A 27,610-nucleotide genomic window follows, 5' to 3' on the forward strand; every position below is an offset into this window, starting at 1 on the left:
TGGTAATAAATAAAGCCACTTATTATGACAGCCCACCAGCAGCTAATAGAGTATAGTAAAACAGAGCAAGTATATTCATGTCGCAGTTCGATGTAGCAGTCAGATGGCGATTCAGTAACAGTAAAAAAGGTAAGGAACAGTTCTGGGTTATTGCAGGTACGACTGAGGGCCACGACGACGACAGATTCTAAGTTTCGTCGAAATAATCAGAAAATCACTTTTAATAAGCAGCATTTAAATTTGTATGCGAAGATTGCACTTATTATTATTGAGAAAGAGAATTAATTTCAAAGGGAAGATATCATTTGTTATTATTAAGCAAGAGACAGAAATCCTAAGGGAAGGTTTCATAGGTAATTGTAAAAGGGAAGGTTGCGTAACAAAAGAGATATAGAGGAGACGGGGAGGTTTCAACAGTACTGATTTAACGTTTCCAAAACATAACGTTATTCATCTCATAGGGAAATAAACCTCATCACAGTCCAAATTCAGGTAATGTATACCTAACTTTAATACACTTGATGATGGTTGCATGGTGCCGGAACGCATCGTGCTAATTAAATGTTAGTAAAAACTTACTGAAGCTGCAGATATTGTTTCAAAACTTTTCTCATAGCTTCCTCATCTCGCTTCACTTCTAAAACTACTAATAAAATAAACATTTTGAAGAGCCTGATGAAATAAATCTGATAAAATTTCTGAGATTAGTGCTGTGTATTTATTAATAGCTCATATTTAACGTGATCTCACAGGTTTTCATCGTGTATTTCCGTATGCATTGCCGAGTTCATGTTTCCATTTTATACACAATATTTGGATACAATCGTCTTCCTCAGGTGCTGCTAGTTTTACTGTTACGCACTCGATGCCAGGTTGGGGTTCTGTTTGCAATATTCCAAATTTTGTACCTATGTACATGGAACGATGTAAATAGCATCTAGGTTGTGTTGATAGTATTAGAGTAGCAGCTGCGCTCATTGTATCAGGTCAAACGCTAGGAAGCCAAGGTTTGGGAGATGGAACGTACTGGTTTTAGATACGGACATCTAACAAATCAATCTTAATGAAAGTTATTAAAAACTTAAAATTCCTTGCGAGAACTAAAATACAGTCGACCGAAATGACGCAGGAGGCAGCGTCATACCAGAAAAATAAACACCACCACCCTGACTGTGGCCACAACTAAGAAAAACAACGTCATGAAGACACCAAATGTTTGAAGAACAGCGCCACCCGAAAGCCGATCAGGCACAACCTCATGTTCGAGTCACACTGCACTAGAGTCGCGCTGTTCCGAACCTCGCTATTCTTAAATACGTCTCTTCCGTAAAGAATTCGGAAAAATGCCGATTTTCTTAAACTTAAAAACAGCACAAATTAAAAAGACATTCGTAAAAAAACATACGTTTGTCACTACATGAAGAAGTTATATAAAGTCGTAGGTAGAGCCCAACCTTGACGAAAACGCCTGAAACCATATTCGAATGAAAGTTGGTTATTTACAGTACAGTACATACAGTACATGTCGGCACCATTTATACAATTCTGTAGAATGATTATTGGTCACTGTTAAACACAAAAAATAACCAATTTACACACACTTAAGAGGATGCAATGGTCCGACATTGCCGCATATAAATAAGCATCATTAGGCGTTGATGAGGCGTGATGCCCGACGTAGCGTAAGGCGACGTCAAGAGCATCTGCCACATTGTGAGTGATGTGAGTTCAGTTTGAGCGTTCGCCTCTTCCTCGCTTTCCTCCGAGTCGATCTGAGCTGATGAGCCCTGCACCACTGCTACCATGGCTTTATCTCCGTACTGCTAGTGGCAACTGTCAACAGCAGACCACTCCTCAACACAGCTTTCTTCTGTGTCTTCACAGCCAGGGACTTTCTTGACTAGTGGAAGAAGGTCTCAGTCTTTCACTGATCTAAAAATTGTTTCAACAAATTCGAATGTAGGCCGGAGATTATTCCATGGTTTTTGTAACGTACCTTTAATTCTCTTATTCCAAGCTTCAACCTATTAGTAAATGACAGCTTTTGTTGTAATTTTCTCACGTTTTTGCAGGATTGTGATTTCATTTTCATCAAGTAGGGTGTCAAGCAGTATTTTACTGTGTTACTGTTTAATGACGTGCAATACGCACTAGTCCATAGGATGAAGAACTGAAGTGGCAGAAAAACTGCTTTGATGTCTCCACAAACAAGTTTCATTCCTGCTGGATGGGACTGGGTGTTGTGTATAAACAGTACAGCACGATTAGGCAATCCATTTTCTCTAATGATCGCAGTCACTTTAGGGACAGGTTGGTGCTCGAATCATTCCTTGAACAAATCACGCTCCATTCAAGGATCTGATGTTAATGTTTTTGAACGCTCGTGTTTTCGCTGATTTGCCTATTACCATCAGCAGAAGTTTGTTGTCGAAACGCTGCTCCAGTCTAAGACATTTAGACATTCTTTATCCATTTTAAACCGAAGAGCAGAGTTCTCTTCTTGTGAACCAAGACTTTTGGTAGGAAAAGCCTTAAAATTCATTCTGGATTGATTCTCGTTGTAAACTTGCTGCGGTGAATAGTTCTGAGAAGAAAAAAGGTCTTTAAATTCTTTTAGATAAGTGGCAGCGGCTTATTTGTCAGCTGATAGCTCATCCCCAACAATGGCGGGCTGCTTAATACCGTGTCTTTTCTTCCAAAGATACAAAAAACCACAGCTAGCTGAAAATGAAGGATCACCAACCATAAGCTTGTTCAGCTGAGGCGCCTTTTCCTTTACCAAAGGACGAGAAATGGGGATTCCATTCTGTCTTCTTTGAGTGAATCACAAGAACAAGGCCTCGTGAAATTTTTCATTTGAAGACACCTTCGTTTTTTGGCCCTTTCCAAGAGTTATTTCACCTGAAGTAGAACAAAACTGTTCAGTTTTAAAGCGTTTTCCTTCCAAGCTCTAATCGTGGCTTTTCCGACTCCAAGAAAGAGTCCGTTTACTTGCCATGTGTATTGCTTAGCAGTTGACGTCAAGGTCTACGAACACAAATGAAACAGGCACTGTAGCTCGGACAAGTAACTCAACACTCACGGAACAAAGCTTAACAATAAATTTGGAATAATGTGTTTGTAATGCGGGAAGGAGAGGGATAGGTAGCTCTACCTGCGTTATGATTCGTCTGTGGTCACCAACGGATGTCTCGGCAGTTATTTTACGCCTTAAGAAGTCAATAGGTTGACATTGATCAAGAAATCTGGCTATTCCGAATTCCCGCACCGAACAGTTTGTTCAGAATAGTGGGACTCTACTGTATTATGCTACCACAACAGCAACAAACGCAGTGAATAGTTGTTGACAGTAATAAATATGTTGTTGAGCTCCACCAAATAGCGAACACATTCCACTCTAACGCTTCTTGCTGGTTAATTCCATTCACAACCAGCACTGGCAATCACGCTAGAAAGTATCCGTCAGTTCCACACATAGCCTTATCGGAAGTTGATATGCGTGAGTTCCACCAACACCCCGCCGTAGAACACCGAGAGAAAAAAATGGTTCAAATGGCTCTGAGCACTATGGGACTTAACATCTGAGGTCATTAGTCCCCTAGACTTAGAACTACTTAAACCTAACTAACCTAAGGACATCACACACATCCATGCCCGAGGCAGGATTCGAACCTGCGACTGTAGCAGCAGCGCGGTTCCGGGCTTAAGTGCATAGACGCGCTTGGCCACAACGGCCGGCAACAGCGATATATATATATATATATATATATATATATATATATATATAGAGAGAGAGAGAGAGAGAGAGAGAGAGAGAGAGAGAGAGAGAGAGAGATGGGGAGGCGGGTGGAGATAGAGGCCTGGGTTCATGTCACTTGCTAACTGCCCCTGATGTTTTGCTGCCCGCTGCGCTCCGAGAATGCATCTCCATGGCTCTCTTTCGCCGGCTGTCTGACTGCCGACACCGAGCATTAAATGACACTACATCCACTTCCTCGTTGTCGAAATAGAATCCTCAACGACAATAGCACACCTAGCAACACTTATCTGGAATCAACAACCAGAGTCGTCCGCGGAAGGCTGGTAAGAAACAAACATTTTCATCACTCTCCTAAAAATATGTTCATATTTGCATACCATTTTCAGATCATTGTAGCTTCGTTTCGGAGGGAATGGAGCCGTAGTCTTTTGTCGGAACTATGTACAATAAACGTATTTGGTAGCTGCATGGTGTCTGTTTTTTCCTCATACAAGCTTTACGGGACATGTGGTACACACTATTGAAGATCGTTTCTGGGCATGTCTCGAATGAAGGCTTAGGCATGGTGACATGTCAACAGGCTAGTGATGAGTCACGAGACTAGATACCTTGTGTGAGCCAACGTGGTCTCTACACAGTGCACAGTGCACAGTGCACAACCGCTTCAGTTTTGCCCCCGTCCAGCCTCGGAAACTCTTGGGACAGTGTGAACGTCGACTTGGCAATTTGGTTTTTGGAAAGCATGTGATTTTTGATGTTTTGATTAATTGTTCAATTTGCCGTACATGAACAAACTGTCCTCCACGACAACCATTGCACGTATTCACATTTTGACTATCGCTTTTGCTATCGAGGTCTCCCCATGGACCGTCGTATCTGGTAGCTGTCGGCATGTTGTGTGAACCGAAGTTGAACATTTTCATATTCGCAATGGTATCCATATCTCACTACCGCCCAGCATCACCCGACACCTATATCAAAGGAGAATTGATTCGTGCTAACTCTCAACACCCAATGAAGTCCGTGTCTGCATCGTCCTGCGACGACACACTGTCCAACTTTTAGCCACGTAATGTGCCATGCTAGAAAACGGGTGCTCTCCCGCGGAACTTTTGCATGGTCGCCAACCGCGGACCCTTTCGGATTTGTTGCAACGAGAGTCACGTGTCGTGGAACTTCCCGGCCAGCCGCGTTTACCTCGCGAGGCTGCCGGTTGGGTCCCATCTTTCGGCCAGCAGCAGCGTTGGCTTCAGGATGTGGTGGTGGGCCACGAAGGTCGGCATTTGTGGTGCACGACGGTCGATAGCAGCTAACTCAGATCAGTACATGCGTATGTAACTGACAGTCGAAAGACTTCTGCAATAGTGTACACAGTTGCATAGCGCTCAGAGCTCTACAACGAGGGAACATACCAGCTACCCACACTGGGCCATAGTTTACCTGTGCGTCCGCCCTTAAGTCCTCCTGAAATAGAAGTTTCCTTTGACTGTTGCCGAAGCTCTGGAGCCGAGCGACCGCTACGGTCGCAGGTTCGAATCCTGCCTCGGCATGGATGTGTGTGATGTACTTCGGTTAGTTAGGTTTAATTAGATCTAAGTTCTAGGCGACTGATGACCTCAGACGTTAAGTCGCATAGTGCTCAGAGCCATTTGAACCATTTGTTGCCGAAGCCCCTCGCTTCCCTTGCGGCTCTCACCTCGTGTGCATGCTGCTATAGAATCAAATATACCCAATACCGTTTTGTCTTAAATCTGAAGTGTTTAATACGTGTCGCTTAGAGAAGAGCTCAACTACAGATCCTAGACTGATATTACTAAAGGAATGGGGAAATGCTTTGAATTTCATTATATATTCGTTATTTCTCCATCTATATAGCTCTCGTTTGCTTTTGCGTCTGGCGGAGCTTTATGTGTCTCAGTTTATGAGAACGTCAACACATTTATGGCAGCACGACTCAATATTATAGCCATTATTGAATTTTATTACCACGAGCTCAAGGCCACCCAGTGAGGCGTAGTGGTTGAAATCGCTGGCTTGCTTGCTTACTGCATGTCGTCAGTTCTCTCCCAATCACCCACAGTTATTTCTTGTATTGTTTTCCTGAAAGTTTATTGAAATACGTTTGTAAGGTTTGTTAATTCTGTGAGATTCACTCCTCGTGTAGGTAACTGGAACCTCAGTCCAGAAGGTCAGTTGCATTTTGGCTACACACTGGTGCCAGTAATAAGTGTTCCTTCAGTTGTAAGTGGTGAACTTCACTGACGACCCTGACTTCGGATCTAGAACTGACTGTGGTTTAGACATGATGTTCGGTGCAATAGCTGGGTAGACCAAAATATCCGTCTCACCGTTGTTCCAGTCAGCCAACACAAAACCCAGCGGCTACATGGACAGGAACCGGAATGATCAGAAGAGAGATGGATTCCTAAACAGCAGCAAGTCAGCTGCGCTTTCCGGGACCCGACGAAATGGCTGAAAAGACTCGATCGAGTTGCCAAGTTAAATAGGTGGGATTATATGATGTGTTTGGAAAATGTGTACTTTTACTTGGACGGCACAGAGAACAACGAAGAAAAGCTCAATATCTGGAGCAAATTCCCGGCCGAACTGAAAATAATGTAGTCGTCAATTATCAGCACGTCTGCTAAGAGGAAAAACAACTGGATAACAGAATCCAGCGTCTAATGACAGAAGCCGACCCATTCTCACACTTGGTAAGTCGCAGACAGTTTTTACAAAGGCCTTCCGGTTAAGGATGCCACAACGACAGAGGACTCAACAAGTGGTGTCAGGGAACTGAGGAAGTGCAAGAGAAATAGATTCGGCTGAAATAAGTATGACCGGCGACCGAATGTGTGGCCCCAGTGCACATCTGGAAGATCACTGTCTCACCTCTCCCACACGCCAGATACTAGAGAAGAGATACAGCAGCGTATGGCAGCCACAACTGTTGGACCAAGTACACCAGGGGCAATAACTTGGAACGTCAACCCCGTACGTAAAGAGATAAAAGAGAATACCGAAGTCGATATTTATCACCAACCTCGGCCAGCAGATGAATGCACCAGGGAGAATGTTCTAGACCAACTCAGATTTATGCCGCAACTCTCAAACGACAACGCAGAATCCGACCAGGGGAGATACAACAAACCTGTCTACCAAGTACAGCGCCCAACAGAACAACAGACGATGAGAGAACGGAAAACAACACCACAGTCTGTTTCCACTGTTGACGCACTTGATACATTCCATGGTACGCCACATAAAAAGGACGAGTGTGATAAGACTATTACATGGCAAGACGTCAACCACCACAGCAGTTTTATTCAAGCCAGTCATCTATCAACTACTATAATCAACTTGTATGACGACGTTTATCGTCGTGTCATCGACGAGGTTTCTCCCCCGCAAACCATAGGTGTCGCTGTCAAGTGGTTCCTGGCACTCGCGTTGGCCCCGAATTTAGGAAAATTAAGCAAGGCGACCATCTATGGAGTTGAGGCCATGACCGAAGCAAATATTGTCCATGGACGACACTCGCCAGGATGTCAGAAAATCTCATGGACGTCGTCACTGACGACCAACCTGTCCAGGCGCTAGTCGACTTAGGGACTTCCTTTTTATGCAACGTCGGATAACTATAGCGGCCAGCTAAAGATCAAAATGTTCAATGATACGAAAGACATGGCGCTGCACGTGGGAAATGGAAAATACTCCAGCCGACAGTAACATACAGGGCTATTACAAATGATTGAAGCGATTTCATAAATTCACTGTAGCTCCATTCATTGACATATGGTCACGGCACACTACAGATACGTAGAAAAACTCATAAAGCTTTGTTCGGCTGAAGCCGCACTTCAGGTTTCTGTCGCCAGAGAGCTCGAGAGCGCAGTGAGACAAAATGGCGACAGGAGCCGAGAAAGCGTATGTCGTGCTCGAAATGCACTCACATCAGTCAGTCATAACAGTGCAACGACACTTCAGGACGAAGTTCAACAAAGATCCACCAACTGCTAACTCCATTCGGCGATGGTATGCGCAGTTTAAAGCTTCTGGATGCCTCTGTAAGGGGAAATCAACGGGTCGGCCTGCAGTGAGCGAAGAAACGGCTGAACGCGTGCGGGCAAGTTTCACGCGTAGCCCGCGGAAGTCGACGAATAAAGCAAGCAGGGAGCTAAACGTACCACAGCCGACGGTTTGGAAAATCTTACGGAAAAGGCTAAAGCAGAAGCCTTACCGTTTACCATTGCTACAAGCCCTGACACCCGATGACAAACTCAAACGCTTTGAATTTTCGGCGCGGTTGCAACAGCTCATGGAAGAGGATGCGTTCAGTGCGAAACTTGTTTTCAGTGATGAAGCAACATTTTTCTTAATGGTGAAGTGAACAGACACAATGTGCGAATGTGAGCGGTAGAGAATCCTCACGCATTCGTGCAGCAAATTCGCAACTCACCAAAAGTTAACGTGTTTTGTGCAATCTCACGGTTTAAAGTTTACGGCCCCTTTTTCTTCTGCGAAAAAAACGTTACAGGACACGTGTATCCAGACATGCTGGAAAATTGGCTCATGCCACAACTGGAGACCGACAGCGCCGACTTCATCTTTCAACAGGATGGTGCTCCACCGCACTTCCGTCATGATGTTCGGCATTTCTTAAACAGGAGATTGGAAAATCGATGGATCGGTCGTGGTGGACATCATGATCAGCAATTCATGTCATGGCCTCCACGCTCTCCCGACTTAACCCCATGCGATTTCTTTCTGTGGGGTTATGTGAAAGATTAAACCTCCTCTACCAAGAAACGTGCCAGAACTGCGAGCTCGCATCAACGATGCTTTCGAACTCATTGATGGGGACATGCTACGCCGACTGTGGGAGGAACTTGATTATCGGCTTGATGTCTGCCGAATCACTAAAGGGGTGCATATCGAACATTTGTGAATGCCTAAAAAAACTTTTTGAGTTTTTGTATGTGTGTGCAAAGCATTGTGAAAATATCTCGAATAATAAAGTTATTGTAGAGCTATGAAATCGCTTCAATGATTTGTAATAATCCTGTATATTGCAAAAATAGCTGTCAATGACAGGAGCCCGTCGAATTGTTGTTTTAACGGAATATTGTCAGTATTTTAATCGAGATTAAAGCTCCTAAGTAACGAAATTATCCCAACAAGCACACGTAACAAAGGTTGTTCAAGATGTTCTCCCACCGTCATCAACGAGACGTGTTCCTGTCATCAAACAAGATGCTGAGTTACACTGTGAATGTTTTGTGGATTGCAAAGAGCTACTCAGGCTCACAAAAGAAATTTACTTTTCAGCGACGATCATAAGCGTTGTAGTTGGGTAAGAAGAACTCTGAATCGCTAATTCTCATGGGCAGCCACGAGTCAGACCTAAAGGTGTGTGCTGAGGGACAGCCAGACCAGTCCAGGAAGGTCATCCTGTTACCATCAACAAAGAACTGTGCTCCACTACCACTACAGACAAGGCAGGTGGGATGCTACTATCAAATTGCCAATAGAATTTGACCTGACAAATAAAAAACATCGGATAGTGATAGCTGTTCTGCGTCAGTTTCATATGTTTTTAAATCAGTTGTATAGAAAACACAATAAAATACCATATCAACAATGTGCATCGTCCAGCAATTAGCCTGCGCTCGTGTAGGGTGTCACCGGCTGAACGACGGATAATCAGAGTACATGTGAAGAAAATGCACAAGATCACTGAACCTTCAGAGAGCCCGTGGTCCTCTGCTGCGGTCCTTCTCAAGAAGGGGGACGGCACATGCCACTTCTCTGTCGACCACGATGGCTGAACGAAAACATGAAGAAACATGCTCGAACAGTCCACGGGTATACTGCCGGTTCATAGTGTCCAACGGGCACAGTATTTCGGCGATCAGACATGTCGCCATCGTCAGGTGCGCTGCCCAAGTTTGCTAAGGTCACGCATCACATCTATTCTGCAGCAGCCAAGAGAATTAAGAGACGGGCCAGCCTTGCCTTGGTACGTGATAGGGTGCACTTTACTCTACGCAGCCTCGAATACAACTCCCAGGAACTATTTAAACTTCATCTTAAACTGGCCAGTCGGTTTAATTCGTGGACCTGGGACTGCGTGGATGGTGTTACCTGCACATAAAAAGGCCACTGGACGTCTCTCGGATAAACCATCGCTGGAGGCACCATGCTAGATGATCATCAATCTCACTGACATGGAGCTGTCTCATGAGGCGGTTTCGATTCTGGAGAAAGGACTCAACTTTGCTCCCACTCCTAGGTTCACGCCGGTCGCAGACATCGTCAGTACAGTGAGAGATTCAGTCGAGCTTACTGGGCACAAATTTGACGAGAAAACCACCGAACTCTTTAGGCATGTCTTGACCTCAACGTATTTTCTGATAGCACAATCTAGTCGCCCGACGCGCGAAGCGGGAATGGCCACTCAACTACCGGGGGCGGACGCGTTTAGTTGAGAAAATTTGTGATTGAAATTTTGTAAAAATATTTCGCCGCAATAGGAGATGCCTTTGCATTAATGATGGCCATCCCAACTCGCTTATCATATACGTGGCAGTCTCTCCGCTATTTCGCGAAGATACAAAACCAGCTGCACTTTTTTGTACTTTTTCGATAACCGCATGCAATACTATCTGGACTGAAAACCATATCGTAGACAGTTTTTGTAGTACTCTCATTGGATCTTTTATATGTTTTGTCAGTAAAACGTAGTTTTCGGTTTACCTTCCCCACGACATTATCTATGAGACCGTACCAATTTAAGTTGTTTGTAATTGTAATTCCTAAGTATTTAGTTCAACGACAGCCTTCAGGTTTGTGTGATTTATCGTGTAACCGAAATTTTACGGATTCATTTCAGCACTCATGTGGATGACCTCACACATTTCCTTATTTAGAGCAAACTGCCCTTTTTCGCACCATACAGATTCTTTTCTAAGGGATTTTGAAATTGGTTGTGATAGGCCAACGTCCTTAGTGTACGGTAAATGACAGGATGAACCGCAGGTAATCTTTGAGGGTTACTCACATTGTGTCCTAAAATGTTCATGTACACTCCTGGAAATGGAAAAAAGAACACATTGACACCGGTGTGTCAGACCCACCATACTTGCTCCGGACACTGCGAGAAGGCTGTACAAGCAATGATCACATGCACGGCACAGCGGACACACCAGGAACCGCGGTGTTGGCCGTCGAATGGCGCTAGCTGCGCAGCATTTGTGCACCGCCGCCGTCAGTGTCAGCCAGTTTGCCGTGGCATACGGAGCTCCATCGCAGTCTTTAACACTGGTAGCATGCCGCGACAGTGTGGACGTGAACCGTATCTGCAGTTGACGGACTTTGAGCGAGTGCATATAGTGGGCATGCGGGAGGCCGGGTGGACGTACCGCCGAATTGCTCAACACGTGGGGCGTGAGGTCTCCACAGTACATCGATGTTGTCGCCAGTGGTCGGTGGAAGGTGCACGTGCCCGTCGACCTGGGACCGGACCGCAGCGACGCACGGATGCACGCCAAGACCGTAGGATCCTACGCAGTGCCGTAGGGGACCGCACCGCCACTTCCCAGCAAATTAGGGACACTGTTGCTCCTGGGGTATCGGCGAGGACCATTCGCAACCGTCTACATGAAGCTGGGCTACGGTCCCGCACACCGTTAGGCCGTCTTCCGCTCACGCCCCAACATCGTGCAGCCCGCCTCCAGTGGTGTCGCGTCAGGCGTGAATGGAGGGACGAATGGAGACGTGTCGTCTTCAACGATGAGAGTCGCTTCTGCCTTGGTGCCAATGATGGTCGTATGCGTGTTTGGCGCCGTGCAGGTGAGCGCCACAATCAGGACTGCATACGACCGAGGCACACAGGGCCAACACCCGGCATCATGGTGTGGGGAGCGATCTCCTACACTGGCCGTACACCACTGGTGATCGTCGAGGGGACACTGAATAGTGCACGGTACATCCAAACCGTCATCGAACCCATCGTTCTACCATTCCTAGACCGGCAAGGGAACTTGCTGTTCCAACAGGACAGTGCACGTCCGCATGTATCCCGTGCCACCCAACGTGCTCTAGAAGGTGTACGTCAACTACCCTGGCCAGCAAGATCTCCGGATCTGTCCCCCATTGAACATGTTTGGGATTGGATGAAGCGTCGTCTCAGGCGGTCTGCACGTCCAGCACGAACGCTGGTCCAACTGAGGCGCCAGGTGGAAATGGCATGGCAAGCCGTTCCACAGGACTACATCCAGCATCTCTACGATCGTCTCCATGGGAGAATAGCAGCCTGCATTGCTGCGAAAGGTGGATATACACTGTACTAGTGCCGACATTGTGCATGCTCTGTTGCCTGTGTCTATGTGCCTGTGGTTCTGTCAGTGTGATCATGTGATGTTTCTGACCCCAGGAATGTGTCAATAAAGTTTCCCCTTCCTGGGACAATGAATTCACGGTGTTCTTATTTCAATTTCCAGGAGTGTAGATTAAGAACAGCAGAGAGCCTATAACAAATGGTTCATATGGCTCTGAGCACTATGGGACTTAACATCTGAGGTCATCAGTCCCCTAGAACTTCGAAGTACTTAAACCTAACTAAGCTAAATGCATCACACACATCCATGAGGCAGGATTCGAACTTTCGGTCTTAGCGCCTAGAACCGCTCGGCCACACCGGCCGGCCTCTTCATGTTCGATACTGTGAATCATACCTCTCCTTCTACAGCCTGTTTTCGTACGACAGTATGGACCAAAACAAGAAAAAATGTCTAGTAGAAATGGACTCCAAATTGCATACCTTAAGAGCAATAAGCACTTTTCATCTTCGCTACTGTGAAACACAACTCTTCTAATGAACAAGTGCTCATATCTCTTAAGGTACTCACTTAAGTGCATATGTTTACTGGACTTCTTTTCTTGTTTTGGTTCGTGCAAACTCCTTACCAAAATGAAAGCAAAGAGCTTGAAGGAGAAGACATTTATGTCACAATATCGATGATGAAGTGCTCATTGCTTTTAAGGTGTGGTCCATGTTGACTTGACTTGTTTGCTTCGAATGATTGTTCCTGTCATCTCCCAGAATATTGACCATTTTACCTTTAACGTTGTTTAAAGTTCATCCTGATATTTCTGTTTTAATGGGTAATAGTGTAAATGAAGACAAGCCAGTAGTAGCCAATTTATCATTTCAAAATTAGCTGTCAGGTTTCAAAGACCAGCGCAACAAGCAGATGCTTTCACTCTCTTCTCGACCTGGAAAGCCTCCTGCTCTGCTGGTGACGAGATCATTCTGGCCAAAGCTTCCAGTCCCGACTCGACCAACACACGAGCTCTCGTGTTGAAGAGTTCTCTTGTGATGACCTGCAGAGGCCTCGTACGAGGAGGACAACGCGCCGCTGTACTATCTGCGACCTCGCCCCGCTCTGCGCTGCGCTTCGCAGGGCCCTGTTTTAATTAAGTACGAGGTCAGGCGCGGCGCCGCCCCATCTCCGCGTGTGTCCCTCCATGTGGTGTCGCCGGCCCACAGTGCAGTGCCGGCGTGCGGGGGTTCGTCGTTACACATCGCATGTTTTGTATTTGTTTCCGGCGCCGCTCTGCTGCGTACTTGCGCGGCGCATGCGGAGTACAGCACGCGCCGGGTGGGGCTTATCTCGCACGCAAGGCTTTGCAACGACGTCAGAGTCAACAGTGTCCCCTGCACTTGTAATTAGCCTGCATCCTGGAAAAAATGAGGATGGTGTGGAGACGATGAGCTTTGAAATACCTCTACAAAATTTAGGTTCCTAAGTCCTACCTTTTCAAAAGCGCAGTTTCCATCGTTCCTGAAAAATTTAAAAATTTAATCATCATATCTAGTTTTGGTTTAGATGCACTCACCCTTTCCTGTTTCAAGTAGATTGCAATCGATCTTTCACCTCTTCTTAGGACATAAGGACGCCAGGTACTTATTTTCTCTTGAGGAGCATATTTCTTTATTAACTTAGGTGACCTATTGATCGGATATCGAAGACTGATTTAGGTATTCGTCTGACAACATTTAAATACGCTCATGCAATTTCTTTCTACATTCTTGTATGTGCTGAAAGTTGCTTTTAATGTCCAGTTTACTTCTAGTTTCATGATCGTTTTTCCGATCTGCCAGTTCTGAGTCAAACATCTGCTGCATAAAGCGTCTTCCGTTGACTAGCGGTGTCTCTTAATCTCACATTATAACTGATACTGTCAGCACACTGCAAAATTTTGGGACTGTCTCTTTCATAACATTTTTTTAACGGAGTGCTACGTGCAGTGGCTACCAACTGTAGAATTTTTGGCGCTTCAAACATTTGCTAGTTGGATGTAATACATAAGATCTGACACCCCAGCTATCTGAAAGTTTGCCGACCTCGGTGGCCGAGCGGTTCTAGGCGCTTCAGTCCGGAACCGCGTGACTGCTACGGTCGCAGGTTCGAATCCTGCCTCGGGCATGGATGTGTGTGATGTCCTTAGGTTACTTAGGTTTAAGTAGTTCTAAGTTCTAGGGGACTGATGACCTCAGAAGTTAAGTCCCATAGTGCTCAGAGCCATTTGAACCATTTTTATCTAAAAGTTTATTTGTTCCAACGGCTTACCGCGAAATGCTCCTTACCATGGAATGCTATTAGCTTAGTTTTATCCTTAGACATTGTCAAATTATAACCATTTCCTACGTTCGCAAGGACCACATTGCTCCGAGTCCGATTATTTCATTACTGTACTAATCTGCTTAGGAGCGACGAATGTAGAAGAAAGTCAGTTATATACCGTACATCACTTACGTGACATTTAAACCATTGTGTTAGATTCGTGTGAGTGTGATAAAAAGAGAATAATCGCATAAGTGGGGGTAATCAAGTACTGAAACATAGGAGCTACGCAAAATGTATAATTGTTACACCTCAGAAAAACGATTCAGAAATGTTATCTAACTCGGTAGGTAGAACACAAATATTCACGCACAAACTACACTCACAAATTCAGCGTAACGTCTAATAAAGACGACCTGCACAGGACATTCTTCAGTACCGTACTCGTGAAGGACAGAGAATAGAAATGAACATTGCTTATTGCGGCCAGATGTGAGTTGATGTTTCGTCAATTTTGAATTTGGTAACTGAGAATATAGAGACTCTGCAAATCATCTGACTCAAAAAGTACTTAATGAAAGCCACTTTAAAGTAGCATAAACATAATATGCGCAAAATCTATCTGGATTACATATAATCAACATCAATCGCTGAAACAGCACCTGTTCACTTAGTTTGTCTGAACCAGAATACTAACAGAACTCAAAGTAATGTCACTTATTATCAATGTCTTATGAGGTTGGTATCCAGATACCGGTACATCATAAGTTGTTGTGGGTCGTGAAGCTATGCTACAAGGTTCAAGAAGATGGCGTCCAAACACTCCAGCTCACTCCATGGCTTAAGACAAAAATGATATGATACACCTTTGCAATACACCGGCAAGAACTGCATTCATAATCAATTGTATTGCACACAAGGTTATCAAACAACACAGTAAAGATTTAGATTTAAGGGAAGCTATATAAATCAAATCTTATCTTACGTTTCCTGAATAAGTAAATACTACTTTATGTTTCAGAAGAGGGTAACATCTTCCATTTACATTACTTGGAATTGAAAAAGTAATGTACAACACTAAAATAAACTTCCATTTAATTAAGTATGAGCAACTTGTAAGCTTCCAGTTTACTATTCGCTAGCACACAGTGCAATTCCTACTCGTGGAGCGATCATGACCAAGCAAAGCCATTCTAACCTCGCCGCTATAACTGAGCCACAATAACTGAGCTTCACCAAGGCAAGCAAAACAGAAATAGTGTCACCCAGTTATTCAATCGTTAAAGTGTTTGCACGACAGCATGGACCTCCACCAGAATAGGGCAATCTTCTCTCCAGCACAGCTCCACCGATTAGCATCCAATCAACACGAACACCACATCGACTCCAGTGAAATGTACATAATGGCGAATTCTTCTTTAAACACGTGGAAGGACACGGGGTGCAACCCGTGTACGATTCCCGTTGATTGAAAGCAGACTGAATCCCAAAATACGTAAAGCTGCTTCGATGACGTGTCAAGAGTTTCCTGCTGTGTTTGTATCGATCAACCGATTATAGTAGAACGTGCACAGTATTCCAAAGATGAATATAGCAACCTACTAGAAACATAGTGTAATGGGAAGAAATAAAAGTTGCGAATGAGCAGGCAGCTTTCAATTTTTTTCAACTGGTTCCAAGCCCACGTTCTCCAAATTTTTAATATGACCTCTGCAATAGTTCTCAGTAACCTATTCTTACGTTGGAACACTGTTTTATTTCTGTGGAAAATAATTATGAAGAAAATGTGGTTTGTGATAACAAGACTCAGGGCGTACTCAGATCGAAAATACACCACTCTGTAATCCGCCCAATTGCCTTGTACGTTGTGAAATGTTGGCACGCAACAAAGTAAGTACAACAACGGCTAGCTGTCATTGAAACAAACATTCGTCGGAGGACATATGGTCTGAAACTTTATGACCACCTGAGCAACTGTTGAGAGACTGAAAGGAAACCCAATGATGCGATACGGACACTCACTTCGAGGAGACCAAGATATAACAGCAAAAACTTGGATTTCCATTGACAGTCGAGAATAAACGGCTATCGCAAGACCGAGGAAACTTTGGCTACAGCACTTCGCATTGGCCCGAAGATCGCGGGCTTCCACTGTCAAAAAGAACACGATCACGTTAGCGTAAGTCCAGGAGAGTTTATATACTTTTATTCTTCACCATAAAATTTCTGTGTTTTTCAACTTGTCTGAATTCTGGCAGTATGATCGTATAGAGTGTCATATGAACTTTAGTACAATGCATTATTGAGGCACTGCCACTTCTAATACAAGAGATATGATAAAATTAAAGTATACATGAGTATACCCATGGGTCTACGGGGGAGATGGACCAGTGTACTGATGAGATGGACCGTATGAAATAGACTACACTCCTGGAAATGGAAAAAAGAACACATTGACAACGGTGTGTCAGACCCACCATACTTGCTTCGGACACTGCGAGAGGGCTGTACAAGCAATGATCACACGCAAGGCACAGCGGACACACCAGGAACCACGGTGTTGTCCATCGAATCGCGCTAGCTGCGCAGCATTTGTGCACCGCCGCCGTCAGTGTCAGCCAGTTTGCCGTGGCATACGGAGCTCCATCGCAGTCTTTAACACTGGTAGCATGCCGCGACAGCGTGGACGTGAACCGTATGTGAAGTTGACGGACTTTGAGCGAGGGCCTATAGTGGGCATGCGGGAGGCCGGGTGGACGTACCGCCGAATTGCTCAACACGTGGGGCGTGAGGTCTCCACAGTACATCGATGTTGTCGCCAGTGGCCAGCGGTCAGCGGAAGGTGCACGTGCCCGTCGACCTGGGACCGAACCGCAGCGACCCACGGATGCACGCCAAGACCGAAGGATCCTACGCAGTGCCGTAGGGGACCGCACCGCCACTTCCCAGCAAATTAGGGACACTTTTGCTCCTGGGGTATCGGCGAGGACCATTCGCAACCGTCTCCATGAAGCTGGGCTACGGTCCTGCACACCGTTAGGCCGTCTTCCGCTCACGCCCCAACATCGTGCAGCCCGCCTCCAGTGGTGTCGCGACAGGCGTGAATGGAGGGACGAATGGAGACGTGTCGTCTTCAGCGATGAGAGTCGCTTCTGCCTTGGTGCCAATGATGGTCGTATGCGTGTTTGGCGCCGTGCAGGTGAGCGCCACAATCAGGACTGCATACGACCGAGGCACACAGGGCCAACACCCGGCATCATGGTGTGGGGAGCGATCTCCTACACTGGCCGTACACCACTGGTGGTCGTCGAGGGGACACTGAATAGTGCACGGTACATCCAAACCGTCATCGAACCCATCGTTCTACCATTCCTAGACCGGCAAGGGAACTTGCTGTTCCAACAGGACAATGCACGTCCGCATGTATCCCGTGCCACCCAACGTGCTCTAGAAGGTGTAAGTCAACTACCCTGGCCAGCAAGATCTCCGGATCTGTCCCCCATTGAGCATGTTTGGGACTGGATGAAGCGTCGTCTCACGCGGTCTGCACGTCCAGCACGAACGCTGGTCCAACTGAGGCGCCAGGTGGAAATGGCATGGCAAGCCGTTCCACAGGACTACATCCAGCATCTCAACGATCGTCTCCATGGGAGAATAGCAGCCTGCATTGCTGCGAAAGGTGGATATACACTGTACTAGTGCCGACATTGTGCATGCTCTGTTGCCTGTGTCTATGCGCCTGTGATTCTGTCAGTGTGATCATGTGATGTATCTGACCCCAGGAATGTGTCAATAAAGTTTCCCCTTCGTGGGACAATGAATTCACGGTGTTCTTATTTCATTTTCCAGGAGTGTATATACATGAAGATAAGAGTCAATTAAAATTTCATATTTTTATTTAGAATATGCTGTAATGAAAACAGAACTGTACTATTACATATTTTGGTCCAAAACAGTTTTATCTGTTGATTATAAACCTTAACTGAAAACTTGCTTTTCTAATGAGTTGTTGGTGTTGTTCAAGCATTAGCCTGTCCCTCACCACGGCAGTTACACTTATTACAGAATGTTGAACAATATTAATGTAACCATCGTGAACAGGAAATGCACGTAGTCCCAACACATCCATGCCCATCCCATTCATTGAAGTATATTACGTAATCTTCTACGATGTCGAAATCTGATGAAGGCAATGACCTATTTCCAGTATTTTTCGTTTTTAGCTTCTTCGGTCTGTTTTCCTCTCACAAGTACTTCCCTTTGGAGATATTTTTGTGCCTCTTTTCTTTTTCCTTGCTTTTCTTACCACTCTTTTTCTTTACATTTTCGATATTTTCAGCAACGTTTAGCCGGTTGGATAAGCAGCTACCTTCCGCTTAAAACTCATGATTTTGTCAGTAGAAGGAAGAGGTCATATTTTTCCAAAAGTTTTATCTGTGTTGGCTTAGGAGTAGTCAGTTTTGAGATGGTAATCTTGAAAGGTTTAGGTTTTGTAGGAGTGGAGTCCGAAGCTGTACCAATGAAGGAACCTGACTTGCACAGATATCTCTGTTCTTTTGGTGTCCTTGGGATGAGCTTTGAAGTGGGTGTTTGGCCTGTGTGCGAAATTTTGCTGTTCCATTTGGTGGAGCAGACACATCTTCCGACGAACAAGCATGGTCTGAGACTGCGGTCATTTTCAGTAGGATTACTGCGCGTATTTCTAAGTCAAAATTTCATTGTACTACAGCTTTCTCACGTTGAAGTAAGTGGTCCATCTTCCCAAAATAATAGTGTTTCATATCTGGCGATTGTCTGGTAGACGTGGACAAACTCGACTTCTGCCTTTAAGCAACGAAATCTGTGGCCGTTTTAGGTTACTTTCTTGCCTACACATTTGTCAAGCAAGCATTAAAAAAACTGTGTCAATATTGTGCAAACTAAGCCTTAATGGTAAAATTATGTAACTACACATAAAACGTTTCGTTTCGTCAGAACTAGATGTGATTTTCCTCCAGAAGTAACACGACGATCAGAGCAACATTTCTGCACTTCGTTTGTTCACCAAACAGTTTCTTCGTAAGTAATGGGAGGTGCTCTTTAGCGGTGTATTTGCTAAATACGCCACTGGTCCTTCTCACTCAGCGGTCCAACTTTCCCAGACTTACGCTGAGTGGAGACAGAGAGCCAAAAGAGTGGATTCCGATACACTGCAGGACAAACACTCAGCTTTACGGTACCACCTTTCGATCGTGAGTGAAATTATACAATGACAGCAACATTTCTGCACTTCGCTTGTTCACGGAACAGTTTCCTCGCGTGGAATGGGAGCTGCTCTTTAGCGGTGTATTTGTGAAATACCCCACAGGTCCTTCTGACTCAGTGGTCCAACTTCCCCAGACTTACCCTAAGCGGAGACAGAGAGCCAAAAGAGTGGATTCCGCTACATTGCGGGACAAACGCTCAGCTTACGGTACCACCTTACGATCGTGCATGAAATTATTACTTACGCAATGTCACACTATGTGGGGGAGCTCCGCTAATGATTGAAGAAGTGCTAAATGGAGTCAGAGAGTAAAGACATTTATGGCAAAGATCATTCTAAAGAAATATAGGGTGTTATAGTATATCCTAAGGCAAAGAATAGTTTCTATGCTGATGGTTTTGCACGCCTACCTCTGTGGTGATACTGCAATGATTACTGCGCACTCTTCTGCTCGGTCCAAGTCGAGAGAGCTGGCACAGTGTTTAGTACGGCGGACGCACTTTTGAGAGATGTATGGCTACACTGCGCCTCCGGCCTTACAGAATTACAAACAGCGTTGTTTCAGTAATTTACATGTGTGTACTGTACACAATTTCTGGTGTGGTTTCTTTGGAAAGTGACACTGGTGTCTTGTTTTTCTTTCAACCTTGTCCATTACAAGTATTTCGTGTGTGCCAGCCAGAACACGTCCTCGAAAGCCCACCGGAAACGTTGTGTCGATAGTGCTATAAGGTGGCACCAGAACTTCAACTAGTAAAAGGACTAAAACATGACCATGTTTTTCAAAAAGAATATACGAATTTCGAATGCATATATTTATTAAACTTTAAGACATACGAATATGGAGGTTCACACACATATTTACGAACCTGTCAAGTTCAGATTACAGATGTTCAATACGTCCTCCTTCAGCGACACGAATAATATCACATCGATACTCAAATTCCCCCTATACTCGGGCAAGCTTGCCCTTCGTCATTGATGTTATGACAATACGGATCCAGTTCTTCAAATCTTCCAGGTTCTGTGGGAGTGGTGGTGCATAAACGTTGTCTTTAACAAAGCCCCACAGGGAGAAGTCAGAGGGTATCAAATCCTGTAACCGTGGAGCCCAGCTGACACATGCTAAGTCGCCAGCTCCTTGACGACCAATCCAACTGTTCGGTTGAGTTTCATTCAAATATTCACGCACTCGCCGACTCCAGTGAGGGGGTGCCCCTTCTTGTTGAAAAATGAAGTTGTCTTCTTGCAGCCTCGGAGACAACCAGTTTTGTAACATAGCGAGATACTGCTGACCGTTAACCGTGGTTCCATCAAAGAAGAATGGGCCGTAAACAGATGATCGGGATATCGCGCCCTGGAGTCTTTCCTTTAAATACACATCATGTATCTAGAAACTGTCGATACCATCTGCGAGTGTTCCACCCATTCGGAGGATTAATTTGGTACTTCAGCCTGAAACGTCTTTGCACTGTAATCACGGAATTATACCTCGCAAACTCCAGAACGCACAATGATTTCTGCTACGGAGTAGCCATTTTACGTATGACGGTTACCAAGCAAAATAGAAGACAACTGACATCTAGCGGTTATTAGTGTAAGGTAGACTATGTATTGGTTCCTTCAATAGCCGGGCCGAGGCACAGCGATCGATAATTTGGACAAAATAATACTTTGTAATTCGTATATTCTTTTTAGAACACCCTGTATTTACAAGTTTTTAGTAAGTTTACAGAACATTTATTCCTTTGGTAGCAACTATTTCACACTGTCTCTCTTACAATAGTGCTCAATACTATGGGTCACTGGCTATCGGTTATGATGTGCAACCACTTGCTTGCTGTTACCAGATTAGTAGCGTAATGCTAGGTCCTTATGTTCTCACTGTTAGTCTTCCTAGACATGTAGCGTAGGTCGGTGTGTGGCATCTTAAAAAGACGCGCGGAGATTACACTTGTATGCAGTCTGTACAAGAGATTACGGTGACTTCTGTTGGTGCGCATAGTGTTCGAACGCCAAAGATAACACCTATACCGTAGAGAAACACGTAGAACGACACAGGATAGCCAGCGACGATAGCACGACAGCCAAGGACACAGAAGTTGCCATGGGAACGTCAGAGAAAAGTAAATTGCTGGTAAGGCGCACCGGTTGAAGCGGTTAATGTTTGTGAAGCGTGAGGTCCAAGGCTAGTGTGTAAGCGACGTCATCACTACTCTCCGATACTTCTCATTGAACACTTGATGTCAACTATTTGCACGCAGTGCACTTCGGACTGTCGTACATTATAAGACTTTCAGTTGGGTTGTTTCCTCCTTGACTGTGTACGCCCACCTTTCACCGATAATTCTTGGGTGTGTATAAAGGACATTCAAATGCATACGAGATAGATGAGAAAAAGTAAATAAATTGTTTTTATTTCAAAAGTATTCGCCATAACTGTTAGTACATGTATCCCACTGTCACGAATTTTGTCTCGAATACTTTGCATAAGTTTCGCTGGGAAGCTTTTACACATTCTCCATAGGGTGCAGATTTCTCACCATGCGATTTCAATACTATTGCAAACGTGAAGAAAGACATTTGCGACCGTAGATCATCTTCAGACGAGGAGGCACAGGCCCGTGTAGGATTGTGATTCCGTCGACAGATGCAAAATTTATCCTTGAAGGCATTGGGCCGGCCGCGATGCCCGTGCGGATCTAGGCGTTTCAGTCCGGAACCGCGTGACTGCTACGGTCGCAGGTTCGAATCCTGCCTCGTGCATGGATGTGTGTGATGTCCTTAGGTTAGTTAGGTTTAAGTAGTTCTGAGTTCTAGGGGACTGATGACCTCAGATGTTTAGTCCCATAGTGCTCAGAGCCATTTTTAAAGGCATTGACTGTCTTGGCACATAGTGAGATACATAAATTGACAGTTACAGCGATTACTTTTGAAATAACGAAGAAGTTACTTACTTTTTTCCATCTGTGTTGTTTTCGTTTCATTGCCCCTTATATTGTGGACACTCATGGACTTCATTCAAGGATTTGTTTCAGCCAGAGTTACTATTTTGATTCTGCCAGTGTTACAAACACCGACGCAGGGTACTGTGTTGTGCTTTTAATCCTTTCATTGTCGACATAACGCTAAATTCAAATCTGCCTTTCACTCTTTCTGTTTCCAAGTTATCTGTTGCCGGATATTGTTCAAGCTGTCCAGCGGATGTGTCTCTTTTCTGGCATTTTATAGCTTTCCAAAGACTATATTCTGTACTCATTCATAGTAACACTTCAGCACTGTACTTCTGTATCCTTGTAATCAAGTCTTCATCACCCTTCAATAATACCACATTCCAAAGGCTTTCTTTCTCTTCCATTTTCTATGGATTTCCCAAGTTACTTCAGTGTTGTGTTGGAGTAGTACTGTTTGTAAGTCAGAATGGACACCCATGTGTATACCAAAAGGTTTTCATAATGTCTTATGTCTGGAGTTAATTATGAACCGAGCCACTCTCTCACTTTAACGACAAATTCAGTCAGATTAACATTCACATTTTGGGCCATGATCTCGGCGTTCCCTGGTACTACATTTGCTACATGTAGTTAATGACTTTTTTTTATGCGAGGAAATTGTGTGCAATATTTTCTTGCAACTGCATGTCTAATCCGTAGATGACTTATATCTGGCTAGCGTAGCGGAGGCGACCAAGAACAGGGAACAAAATGAATTGGGGGCTATAAATAATGAGCATAGCGAACTGGCCATGCGAGGGATTCTGGGAAACAGGGTTCAATGGTTCTTACCTGCAGTGGGACTTACGGCCGAAGCTCTCTCCTCCGTCCGCTTAGGGTAGGACAGAAGGGTACCAGTTTGTAAAACATTTAACCTAAGTCTGGTGCCAATCCATTACGAAAGATAGCTGAATGCAGAAAGTGAGTGGAGGAAGCCATTTAAGAGAGATTACTATATACTGCGCTTTTCAAAAAACGGTAGGAATGCCATAAAACTTTGTGCATTCTCATGTTAGAAGCTGGGGCGATATGAATAGAGCAGGTAGTGCATGTGGTAGGACTGTATCCCACATCCCCACATCCCATGACGCCTGGAAGTCGCCAGGCTCTTTTAGTGAGAGGCAAAAACACATATTACACGACATTACTGTCTGGGAAGCTTACCAGTCTTCTTTCAGAAACTGGAATTGGTCGAATTGGAAAGATTAGATCACTCCAGAAATGAGGGACTGTGGTCCCATCTAAATAGATGTCTCTTCTCAGAATATGGCCACGCTTACCATGAGAATGTGGCATCCCTAGTCTAAAATCTTCTTTTTTCAGAAAATTTCAGAGGTTTGGAATCGCTTATTGGCAACTCTCGGGATATGCAAAGTGGGAACCCCGGGGCTCTATCTGGATTGGGTACCAGACCAACGGAAGAGTCAGGAGCGGATATTCAATGAGTAGAGGATAGTTCGAGTAGATTGTGCAATGTGGGGGTGCTTTTTGCTAATTGGCCTCCCGTACGTAGGCTTGGTGGAAAGTGGTTGTGATTTTTTAGGTTATTCATCTTGATGTCCTTCCCTGGTGGAAGACTTTAGGACTTTCGCTGGTAAATGAGGCTTTTGGTCTGTATCTTGCAGTGGACTAAGAGCCTGTCGCAGTTTCCAATTGTACTGACAGTGGGACTGGGTATCATCCTGGACGCACCGTGTGCCGCGAGGGTGAACTTGTTCTGCACCTGACGCCTGCCTCTGGCCTCTGATAGGGAAGTTTCTCGCCTTCTGACAACCAGGACGCCAGACCGCGTACCTTGGTGGACGCGTCAGAACATTACAGCTTCCACGGCGACCACTCCTCGTCCACAGAGCGCCGTTTCCTACTGCTGCATGGATCAAGGTGAAAGGGTAAAGTACTGTTGCATAGGGTAGGGTTGTTAAGTGACATTCACAACTCCCTATTCCACTTTGTGGTGTAGCTGATCGTAGTTGATTCCATTTGAGTAGAGTTGAGCCTCACAGTGGATTCATGTATACAAAGTCAGACTGCGTTGTAAGAGGCATTAATTCAGGGGAGAATTTGTATAGTTTCCACCCTGATGTACACTTTGCATTTCAGCCATCATTCCTTAACTGATTTGTGTTTGTCATTGTGGTGGTACATGAATAGCATTAATCATTTATATATTTATGATTAAAGTGAGTGACTGCTTGCAACCTTACAAATTGGTTATTTAAAATAATTGACGAACCTGGACTGTTGTGCTCTCTCTTGTCTACTATGACAATTAAATTGTATTGTACTGTATGGAACTGGGGACCTAGAAACGACGGAGAGGCTTCGTCCCCGCTGTAGCCCCAGTGGTACTCGACCCCACAACAGGCTACAGCAGTCCACTCACCCCACCGTCGCCCCACACCGAACCCAGGGTTATTGTGCGGTTCGGCCTCCAGTGGACTCCTCCGAGAACGTCTCACACCAGACGAGTGTCGCCCCAATGTTTGTGTGGTAGAGCAATCATGGTATACGCGTACTTGCAGACAGTGTTTGCGCAGCAATCGCCGACGTAGTGTAACTGAGGCGGAATAAGAGGAACCAGCCCGCATTCGCCGAGGCAGATGGAAAACCGCCTTAAAAACCATCCACAGACTGGCAGGCACCCCGGACCTCGACACTAATCCCCCGAGCGGATTCGTGCCGGGGACCAGGCGCTCCTTCCCGCCCGGAAAACAGTGCGTTAGACCGCACGGCTTACGGGGCGGGCTTACTACGACAATGGTTTCATATTGAGGTGACAGACGGATTTTTGTATAAAGCCACACCGAGTGCAATATTTCAACGATATGAACAACACTTGAAAACGACCGAAGTCAGCTGTGTCATGTAATTTCGAGCTAACTGACATTTTCAGGCCATGGCTACAAGTGGTATATTATTCCTTGTAGATAAGTCGAACAGTTCACGCTGATACACTTTCAGGTCTGGCAGTTCAGTTCAGGTTGTGATCGTAGGATCGTCCACAACGGTAGCTCCCGTCTGCACGTTACCACGCAGTCCCATCCTACAGCACTGCAACGCACTGCCACTCACATGCCACTTCACTTCCAGGATTTAAGTGAGAGCTGAATGTCCACTTGGCCACTGGATATCAGTTCTGTAACAACCACAGTGCTCCAAAGCGACTAGTGTGTTCTTCTAAGGGGTAACAAGTACTTTAAACAAACAGATAACAATAGTTGAGGAATAAGGCACGACTGTTTGTGTATCACATTTTTCACTACAGAACTTAAACATGGACATCCTCTGGTTAGTGAACTGTGTGGAGTCTTCACGGATGTGACGTACTGATAGCACAGTATGCCACAAGAATGGCAGCGTCCTTTCTACCGTAGACTGAAGCACGCACCGTATATTACTGACTTTTCCAGAGGCAAGTTAACAGAGATTATCGCTCCTTCCCGGTAGCTGGAAGACGTCAGATGCTGTTTTCTCATTTTCCTCTCTCGATTCCTTATACGCTTCCTTGCAATCTCGTTCCTAAAGAAGGGTTGTGCAACGGTTCGTTATCTCTCACTGCTACATCCCAGGCTACTCTGACTAATGTTATATTAAGCAATGTGGGATGTTATGGACTGAAAAGGTGACTTTTTTCTGGGAAATACTGTCAATACCACCGTCCGTTTTGATTCACGACGTCATTAAATGTTTCAAATGGCTCTGAGCACTATGGGACTTAGCATCTGAGGTCATCAGTCCCTTAGAATTACTTAAACCTAACTAACCTAAGAACATCACACACATCCATGCCCGAGGTAGGATTCGAACCTGCGACCGTAGCAGTCGCGCGGTTCCGGACTGAAGCGCCTAGAATCGCTCGGCCACCGAGGCCCGCACGCCGTCATTAATCTGCCGGATATAAACTAATCATGTGTTGCCTTTGTGGACTCAGAACGTGTAAGAGGTCCATGACTGAGGAATTTGTTGCTAGCGCAATCGAGCAGATTTAATTTCGATGGATTGCTCACGCGCTGCCTGCGATATGTAAGCTTTAAGACAATCTCAGACCAGAGAGCAGTATTGTATGCAGTAGGAGCTGTGTGGCAGTAGGAGTAAGTAGTGGCTAGCAGTCGTGTGTATCGAGTTGGCTGGGCCGGTCGTGCGGAGCGATGGCGGTACCTGAACGATGTAGTATAAGGTAAAAGCAACCTCTCGCGTATGTACTATTGTTATATCTAGTCCCATGTAAATGTTTTTAAAAAATCTCTTAATAATAATCTTTTTTATAAAAAATAACTTTTCACAATCATTCATCTCACTTTAAAGAATTTACTAATTTCTCCAATCCATGGTCATCCCGATTACTGTAACGAAAAATCAGTTGTTTCTTTTTATACATGACAAATCTATCGGCCAGCATCGCACTGGGCTGTGCTAGAAAAATTTCTTATAGGGGCAGAGGTAAGAATTTTCAATTTATTCAGTATGATCTTTCAGGGCCATGACGCAGCACTGCTGACGTCCAAATTTGCCAGTTTATATTCACAGTCAGTCAATTTTTGAAAGGTTACATATGAGTCACATTTTTTATTAGGAGGTTAGTCACATTTTATTATTGGTAGGTTACGGAATTTAGCTGTTGGGAGGTTACACGCTATGCTACAAATCAGTATGTTATCAGAATTAATATTTCGTATTCAAATTCACTAGTGTACCAACCCACAACCGAACGGCCAGCTTTGAACGCAACCTAGAACTTGATCTAGGCATCAGATCGACCTGTCACCACTAGTTTTTGTGTCACACTCGCTGGCGTCATTAACAAAAAACTAAACCGTCATGTTTTAACCTGTCCTAAACTTTGGTGTACGCCACAGATAAGTTTTCTACCACGTCCTACATCCAAAGAAAAATTGTTATAGATAGGCAAAATACATATCGCAAGTTCTGCTCTCTCTGTAGGAGTCTGCAGTATCAGAATCCGTATCATTACGTCACATATTAA

The sequence above is a fragment of the Schistocerca serialis genome, chromosome 8, assembly GCF_023864345.2.
Source record: "Schistocerca serialis cubense isolate TAMUIC-IGC-003099 chromosome 8, iqSchSeri2.2, whole genome shotgun sequence".
NCBI lineage: Eukaryota > Metazoa > Arthropoda > Insecta > Orthoptera > Acrididae > Schistocerca > Schistocerca serialis.